Genomic DNA, 9,720 nt, shown 5'->3' on the forward strand with positions numbered 1-9,720 from the left:
CCACGTTGGTGCCATGCAAAAATTAATAAATAAGCGACGCGATACGAAAAAATCTAAATTAGACGTGCGGATGGCATAGTATTAATTATCCTTTTTTTTCTTCGTCCCTCCCGCCCCCCTCAATCCCCCCTCTCCTCATTTATTTTATCTATTTTAATACTGTCCTGCAAATATGGGGTTGAACCTTTGTTAACGTGAAATGTATCTTTTATAAAGATGTAGAATAGTAGTAAGAAAAAAAAAAGAAAAGGATCAAAAGTAAACGTGATTTTGCGCTATCATTAATAATTCTCTATCGGAAAATATAATAAACGAGAATTATTACTTCGTAACATTATTTTTCCTATTTACCAAAGCCCCCCCCCCTTCCCCACCACCACCATCACCAACCCCAATTAGACGATTCCGAAAATCATGTAACAGGTCTTCTTCCCCCTAGAAAACAACGTTTTAAAACTCGTTGAATTTCGTCGTGCTCGTTTTAAATATCTCCCGTTATGCATTGCATAACTCTTGTCGTGTGTAGTAGTATTGTAGTACGCGCGTTTGTATATGTGTGTGAGTTTATGGGGCGGCCGGTGGTAGGTCGGTGGAAAAAGAAAAGGGAAAGGAAGAAATGAATAAAGAAATAAAGATAATAAAATAAAGAAAAGAAAAGAAAAGAAAAGAAAAGAGAGCCGCGTGAACGGTCGAGGGACAAGCAAGAAAAACAAAGTTCGAGCAGGAAGTGGCTCGCCTAAAAAGAAAAGCCTCCTCTCCTCTCTCTCTCTCTCTCTCTCTTTTTCTTTCTCATTCTCTTACTCTCTCTCGGTAGCTCGTCCATGGTGAACGAGCAGAGAGTGGAGTAGTAGGCCAAGTGGAAGGAACGAACACTTCCTTCGAGTTACTGCTGCTGCTGCTGCTGTTGCTACTCTTCTTCTTTTTCTTTTTCTTTTTCTTTTTTCGAGACAGACGGATAAAAAGAGATGAAACAAGACGAGAGAAAGAGAAAGAGAAAGAAAGTTGCAGCAAGAGAGGAAGGTATCTTTTATTTCGTTCGAAGGGAGTGTAATAGTCAGCCGGTATTTCGCGGACGCAAAATAAAGTATAAAGGGTGGTGGTGGTGTTTGGTACGTCGTTTGGTATATCGCGTATACAAGAGGAAGAGGAAGAGGGAGGGAAGAACCTTCCTTTCCTTCTTCTATTTTCTCTTCTTTGAATCGTCGGCTTCCCCCTCCACCCCCATCCCCATCCCCATCCCCATTCCTGTCTTCTTCTTTTTCTTATTTTCTTCTTCCCTAATCCCTCTCACAGTTTCTCTTCTCTTCTCGTCTCTTCTGTTTCTTTCTTGCTTCTTCCCAAGTGATGGTGGTGGTATGGTGGTTTGTGCTGCTGCATTCACTCTCTCTCATCTTCTTCTCGGTTTCCACAATATCTGGTAGACCCCTCAGACTTCTTTCCCCTTCTCTTTTTACTTTACTCCTCCATTGGGTTCGCAGCAGACGTTTCTACACCAGACAGGGGACCCGTTCTCAAATTCCTTTGCATTTTCGTGTCTTCCGGAAATCAAATGGGCTCCTTCTTTTTCTATTATATCTTTTTTTAGTTGGTCGTTGTTATTTATTATCCACGTTTTACACAACAATTTGTTCTTTATAGTAAATATTTTCAAAATATTATCCCCATTCATTTGTCCCGCCTATCAACACTTTTCCAGTTTTTTTTTGTATTTTACACAGGTGGGTGGGTAGGTGGATTTTAATCGAATTTATTACTTTCTTAACTTTTGTTTCTCTGTTTGTTTTTGATCAGAAATTATTTTTCAAAAAAACCCTATACGTGGTAAGATAAATTTATTGTATTAATATCGATCGAGTATTTCATGTGTTGTATTGTATTATGTACGTCGTACGTAATGGAAAAAAAAAAGAAAAAAGAAGAAAATAATTAAGAATGCGAATAATTATGAAAGTTTTTAACGAGCAACGACGACTATACGACGACGACGACGATGATGACTACGACAACGAACAACGACGACGAAGAGGCTTTAATCGAATTAGTTATGGAGAAACGCGATCGTATCGACTCATCGAGCGCGGAATGGCACATAATTCGATCACGATCGTATAAAATTATAGAGGTTATAGAGTGTGTTCGCCTTTGATCGTGTACGCCTAAAGGTATCACATTGGAATATGAATTTGCATGAACCGACGATCACCAATTCTTCTTCTATTCTACATACATATCCATCGATCGTGCATATCGATCACACTTTTTTTATTTTTTTCTCTTTTTTTTTCTTGCATAAAATGAGAGGAGACAACACACGATGGAGGAGTAGGTGGAGAAGGAGAGATGGTGGGTGGTGGTGATGATGATGATGATGGTGTTTCCACACTTACCTACGCATATTTTCGTAAATATATTTCGCCAAAAAAAAAAAAAAAGGAACAAAGAGGATGAGATATTATGTTTAAAGATAATTACAAAAAGAAAATGTTGAATAAAATTTATTTAGTATTTTCTCTCGTCCAAAATTATAATTTTTAATGATCAAATTTTATTGGGAACTTGGACATGAAAAGAAGTAGAACTTAATTTGATTGAGTTGGACGTTTCGTCCCTTTATTGGGACTTCTTCAGCAACTTAATAAAATGTCATTTGATTTGACTATATTGTGTGTTGTCGTCGTCGTCGATTCATTCAAAACGAAAATGAATAATAAAAGTGGAAAGAAACAACAAACAAACGGTTTAGAGAGATCTAAACGCGGACTTTAAAAGCCGTCGCGACAGTCGTCGTGCCAAGTTCGCGAACCTTGAACCCTTTTTTTCTCTTTAGATCTCGTTATTTCAGCCCTGGACCGACCCTTTCTTCTACGAGGATACCGTGTCTCGCGATTTGGTTTAGAAGAAAAAATATTTTTCCTCTTTTTGTTTTTACACGATATCTATTTATATATATATATATATATATATATATANATATATATATTTATAAACAAATGCATTTACATTACGAAATGAATTTTTTATTGACGTGTATTTTCGATGCTCCTAAAAAACCCCCAACCACCCACCCACCCACCTGACCTAACGCAACACTTTCTCTACTTCCATCTCATTCGCAACATTTTCTTTTTGGTTTCTTCTTCTTCTTCTTCTTTATTTCTCTCCTTTCTCTCCTCTCTTTTTATTATCTTTTATTTCCATTCGTTTTTTTTTTCTATCAACAGAAAAAGATAAAAAAAGAAAAGAAGGAAAGAAATAATAGGTTGAAGAGAATATTAAAGTGTAAATAAGTAAAGAGAGTGATGATGATGATGATGATTCGAACAGTTCTTCTTTTTCTTCTTTTTCTTCTTCTTTATTTTCTCTGATCATCGAAAAATGTCACACGAGGGAGACCGAGAAAAAGAAAGAGATTGAGAAACGCTGTTGTGGAACGAGACGAGCCGGCTCAAGGCCGCACGACGGTCCCACTCCCCCGCCACTCGAGTCAAGGGCGTTACCCCCACCACTAAACCCGGCCCGGCTTGGTCTGGTCCGGCCCAGCCCGCACCAATCCAACTTCAAGCCATACAACCAGCCTCTGCCTGCTTGCTTGATTCTTCTTTTTCTTTCTTTCTTTATTCTCGTTTCTTATTTTATTTGATTTTATTTGATTTGATTTTATTTTATCTTCTTTGCACTTATATACATGTCCCTATATATGTATCACAAATATATATATATATATATCCCCATGTAATTCTGTTGGTTATCTTTCTCTTGTTTGATAATTTTTTAATCTTCTTTTGTGTTTTATTATTTCTCTTTGTTTGATTATCTAACTTTTATATTTTATTCTTCTAATAAAGGGTATAATATAATACTTTATATTCTTCTTCTTCTTCTTCATCTTTGATTTGTACATTTATTTAATTAATGATTTCATCGAAAGTATGTTTTATTATAATTGGACAAAAAAGTATTGAAACAAACATTTGATTATATCGTCAAATGAATTGTATCAATTATTCGATTAATACCAATTAAAAATAATACATATTACCGGATACCTATATTATATTATAATATAAACAAAATAATAAATAAATTGAACGAAATGAATAAATATAATGTTCAAGTTGGGAACCTCTGATATGGGTTAAACAATTCTTTTCAAACGATTAAGAAGAGAAACCCTATTGATGAAAATTATAAGTCATTGGTTAGATTGTTACCAAATTAAAGATGAACAAAAATTGCTCAGACAATATTAAACTCATCTTGTTTAAATAAATCGTATCGATGAGAAAATATTTCAGTGTATATATATACACATACACATCAACATACACATAATGATCAAAAGAATGGTTAGAGAGAAGAAGAAGAAGATAGAAGATGTTAGTGGATGAGATTCGTGGTTGGTGGTGCATGAATATATGAATGTATGTGTATTTGTGTGTTTGTATGTGTTCGTTGCCGATATCGTAGCAGCGTGTTACTTCTCCTTGGCTGGATCCTCTTCTCTGGACAACATTCTTCGTCTCTGGTACGAGTCCCAACGGGTTTTCGGGCATGCGCGATGATCCATCATCCTTCGCGCCATACCGATGCCTCTTTTCTGCTCGTTCTTCTTATTCTTATTCTTATTATTCTTCTTATCCTTCGGTTGGCTTACGTTTCGCGGCTGAACGTGCAACTATTCCCTGGCAAAGCTTTAAGGTTCTGTCGTCGTCGTCATCCTCCTCCTCCCAACAAAGATCCTCCATCTCTTTCTTTCTTTTTTCTTGCTCCGTCATATTCCCTGTCCCCTTCCCCACCCTCTCACCTCACCACTATTCTATTCTTTTCTTTTCTTTTCTGAAAAGAGCGACGATCCGTCGCCCGCTACTCGCCAAATCAATGACAATGATTAAGCTTCATTCACACCGTTCGTATAATTATTTGTTTCCTCAAATGATCAAAAAAAAAGGGATTTGTATGTGCATCATCTTATATTAATATATTTTGTTTTCTGTTAAAAAGTGTTTTCATTTTTATTCTTCTTGTACCTAATCGAATTATTGTTTTCTGATGAATGAGTATGAAGGGAATATGATTGATTTTTGATCGTGTTGTTTGGCTAGGGAACATACTATTCATAGTTTAAATATTAATTGATCATTTTGGATCGTGTGTTCTTGTTTCTCTTCTTCTTCTTCTTGCATCACCGACAATGACGATGAAGGAGGAGAAGGAGGAGGATGAGGAGGACTATATCCGAGCTCTTCGTGGCTTGTTCGACTCCATTCAAGGACACAATATTCAGAAACCGAAAGTGCGATCACGCGAAAATCTAACGCGTCTGACCGAACCGGTCTAACCGGATTCATCGTGCGGCTGGTTAAGGTGGTGGTGATGGTGGTGATGGTGGTGATGGTGATGGTACGCGACGATTGGCGAATCGCGTAAACTCGTTCCTCCTCGTCATTTTTGGCAATAACTACATTAACAAGCTTCTTCGTTCTTTCTAACCATGGTTATATGAGAACGCGAGGAAACCCCTTAACAGATGTTAAATTGTAGTTAATGTTAAATGACTACAGTTTTGCAACAGAAAAAAATGAGGAGACCGTACACCATACCATACCATATCCCTCCCGATCTAAGGAAAAAGATTAATGAGAATTATTAATGTGTTATCGTTTATATAAATTCATTTCTATATTTTTCTAATTCAACTTTACTCGAACCCTTTTTGTATAATTATTTTTGGAAATTATAATTATTAATTATCGATCGAACGATATAATATCAGAAAAAAAAAAACTACAAATGGGGGAGAACGTGATTTTTATAAAACACATTTTGTATATATTTATTCGAAATTTTTCGCGTACCTTTGTTATTATAATTAAACTATTTTTGATTTTTCTCAAGTATCATCTTAAACAGCAGGGTGTGTATTATTAAATACCATCAAAATTATCATGTTTTAATATTATTTCATTTTCTATTGCTTTATATATATAATTTATAATTATCAATTAAAAAGCACGACCGAAATTGGATGTACGAAAATATCATGGATAGGTGTAGTAGTAGTAGTAAAATTATTTTCAATTTCAGTCACGTGGCACACGATTTGACAAATGTTCTTTTTCGAAAGTCTTTTCACAGTAACAGTTATAAAGTGTCTTGAGTTCCGACGGATGCTTATTTCAAAGCTCTTATCTCCTTTTCTTTTTCTTTTTCTTTTTTTTCTTTTTTCTCTTCGTTTCTTATCTCTTGTTCTGTTAACACGCGTGCATAAGCAAGCAAGCAAGCAAGCAAATGAACAGGGGGGTCACGCATCTCTATTCGATTTATCGATGCGGCGAACTTTCGAGAACCAACAACCATTTTTTTATTTCTCATTTATTTTTTCTCTCTCTCTGTTTTTTTTTCGGATTAAAGATATTCTCTTTTTTCATTGTCTTCTTTCTCTTTCTCTCTTTGATCGGATATTTAAATAATATAATTAACGTGAAATTAATATTCTCTTTTTTTTTTATCATTTCAGTCCCATAACTTTACCCCACCCCACCCCATCCCATCCCTTCTTCCTTCTACTAATTTTTTCATTTATACGAAAAGGAACAATAATCTTTTAGCAAGTTTTTTTTATTCCCTTCTCCTCTATTCATTGATCCCCCCCTTTCCACCATCCCCCCCCCTCCCACCATTGTCGTAAACTAAGAAATTATTTCATTCGATTTTCTGATCATATCTTTTCAAAACACGTCAAAATCTTATCATAATTTTTCTATCCACATTAAGAGTTCGAACTTAATCGAATTTTTAAATCGAACTTCGACTATTTTTTTTTATTTCTTTTATTTTTTAATACGCGACAAAGATATAGAATATATATTTGAAACAAATGTACATAGATAAATTGAGAATTGAATGAATACTGTTGGATACATCATAAAAAAAAAAAACCCCACAAATATATGTAACACACATATTACATATTAAAATCATTTGTGAAAATACGTAAAGAAAAAAAAGAAGAAGAAGAAGATGATCAGTTTTCATCGTCAATCATAGTATACTCTCGTTTATCTCCCGTTAACTTTCCCCTCTAACCCCCTCTACCCCGAGACTTCCCCTTTCTTGACGATCAACCTTTAACCCTTCTATACAAAGCTAATTCTTTTTCGACGAGACACTGGGCAGACTGTTTGAAAGAGAATATCGTACGCGAGATAATATTCTCTCGAAGGTTCGTTCGGCTTGTGTGTGTGTTTCACTTTATAAGAAAAAAAAGGATCGTTATATTTTTCTTTTGATGACGGAGAACCACTGATTCTTAGAGAGTTCTCTTTCTCGTGCGCGCGCGCCCGCACACACACACACCACACACACACACGCACACACAGCGAAAACAAATTGACCATACAATCGCGAACCTTCGCGAATATTTGAATGTATGTGTTGCATGCTGCTACTACTACTATTCTACGTGTGCCGAGTATGGGATCGAGACACATATATACGTACACATATTTATGTGTATATGTGTTCTCATAAAACGTGTGGTGTGCAAAGTGCCGCGCAAATAATCTGAATCAAGGCTAAATCATCTTTCTCTTTCTTTCTTTCTTTCTTTCTTTCTTTCGTTTTTTTTTTTTTCTTTTCTTTTTAGCATCGGACTCATTCGGTCTCCTTACTTCGGACTCGCAGAACGAATTCCGAATCGTTTTCTTTTCGATGACGTTGAAAGTCCCGTCCCGTCCCGTCCTCCTCCGACCCCCACTCGTTTATAATTTATGACACACCGGTTTTTTTTTTTTTTATATTAATATTATTATTCTTTTTCTCATGGTATTTAGTTTTTAGTTATATATCCTTTGTGAAATATGAATGATTTAAATGTAATGAATTATTTGTTTGGGAAAGAATATATTTTGTCTTTGGTTATGTCGGCCATCTTGCTTGATCTTGACAATTTCCCGAGGATTAGATTTCAATTAAAATGAAAATAAAAGTATATATTCATTTATCTCTTTATATTATTACTATCTTTCTCTCTTTCTCTTGTTATTATATATTTATGATAAATTTTAAAATATTTATTATTTGTTGTTTAAAATATAGAAACGATTTAATGAATAATAACACAATAATTTTTCCTGGTTTTCTATTAGTCCTCAAATATTTAAAAATGGCGGAGTATATATATATATATATATATATGTAGACGCCATTTTGGTATAACAATTTTACGATTCGATTTTCGAATAAAAAGAAATGGAGAGTGGTGGTGGTATTGATGATTCTATGTCGATAAACGAATTATGTAGTACGATTGAAAATACTATTTCACGATAGTTTTCTTTCTCCTAGTTGCTATTTTTATTTTTTTAATTGTTATTTTATGGAAAGAAACAACAAAAGAAAAAAAAAAAGAAAAACAACGTGTGCGAGGTTTTTTCGTTTAAGAGAAGTTGCAAATTAATTTGGCAAACTAAAAAAATATATATATATATATATATATATATATATATATATATTAAAATGAATCATAAATAATAAAATTGGATATTCAACCGAGACAATTAAACATTATTTTATATTTTCATATGTTCACATGACTTTTTTTTTTCTTTTGTCGGTGAAGAGAGAAAAAAAAAACCGCGTATTTCTGTTTCTTTCTCTTTTTTCTTTTTTCTTCTACCCTACAGAAGAATCTTTTTTTAAAACATAACTTTTGTGTAGTAGTCGCGTGCGTGTCTCCGTTGTTTTAATCTTCTCGGTGAAACCATCCGGTGATGATGACCGAAGGACAAACAAAAATGAAAAAGAAAAAAACTAAAATATAGAAAAGAATAAAAAGATGTTCGGGGTAAGGATAACGGATCGGGAGAGGGGGGTGGGTTGAGTAAAGGGGGTTGGAATAGGTCCTGTTGCTGCTGCCTAGGCGAATACGTCAGCCCTCTGGTTTTATTGTATGTTTTATTGTATAAAAAAGTGAAAATGAAAAACAGAACACGCTCGGGGACAGGGGAAACGGGCCCATTTTCTTGGTGAACGTCAACGCGTGCTGATTAATAATAATATACATATATATATATATATATATATATATATATATATATAATATATATTTATTAAAAATAGAAAAAAGGTAAACGAATGGGAATAGAAACAAGGATGGAAAAAGAAATAAAAGAAATAAAAGAAATACAAGAAAAAGAAGAGTGTGAAGTAAAAAGAAGAAGATCGTATACAGTAATCGGAGTGGGACTCGAAAAAAAAAATAAACAAACGAAAAATATGCAGAAAAGAAAAGGAAGCTGCTGGATAGAAGGGCGAGGAGGGTTTGGCTGGGGTTTCAGAGTGAAAAACGGCACAAAAGACATAACGATGCGTATAAAAATCCTGCTCGACAGATATCTTTGGGTGCTGCTTGTTCAACCCCAGATATTGGGCCCGTACCCTCCCGTTTAAGCCGAGGACACTCTCGTCAGTCACAAAATATTTTACGAGAGACGAATCGAATCTTTTTTCTTGTTTTTTTTTTTTTCGTTTTTCGTTTTTCTTTCTTTCTTTTCCCACTCCCTAAAAATATTACTATTAGGAACCTGGTTCCGGCACAGAACTTTGCATTTTTAATCGGACAGCAGCGAAAACCGTGCCCGAATCTCGGCCGACGAGATCACAATGGAGATTTGATTTTTTTTTTTTTTAAAATACAATATATATATATATATTATTTAT

The sequence above is a fragment of the Polistes canadensis genome, unplaced genomic scaffold (genome assembly GCF_001313835.1).
Source record: "Polistes canadensis isolate GaletaPanama2010 unplaced genomic scaffold, ASM131383v1 scaffold_318, whole genome shotgun sequence".
In the NCBI taxonomy this organism is placed as follows: Eukaryota; Metazoa; Arthropoda; class Insecta; order Hymenoptera; family Vespidae; genus Polistes; species Polistes canadensis.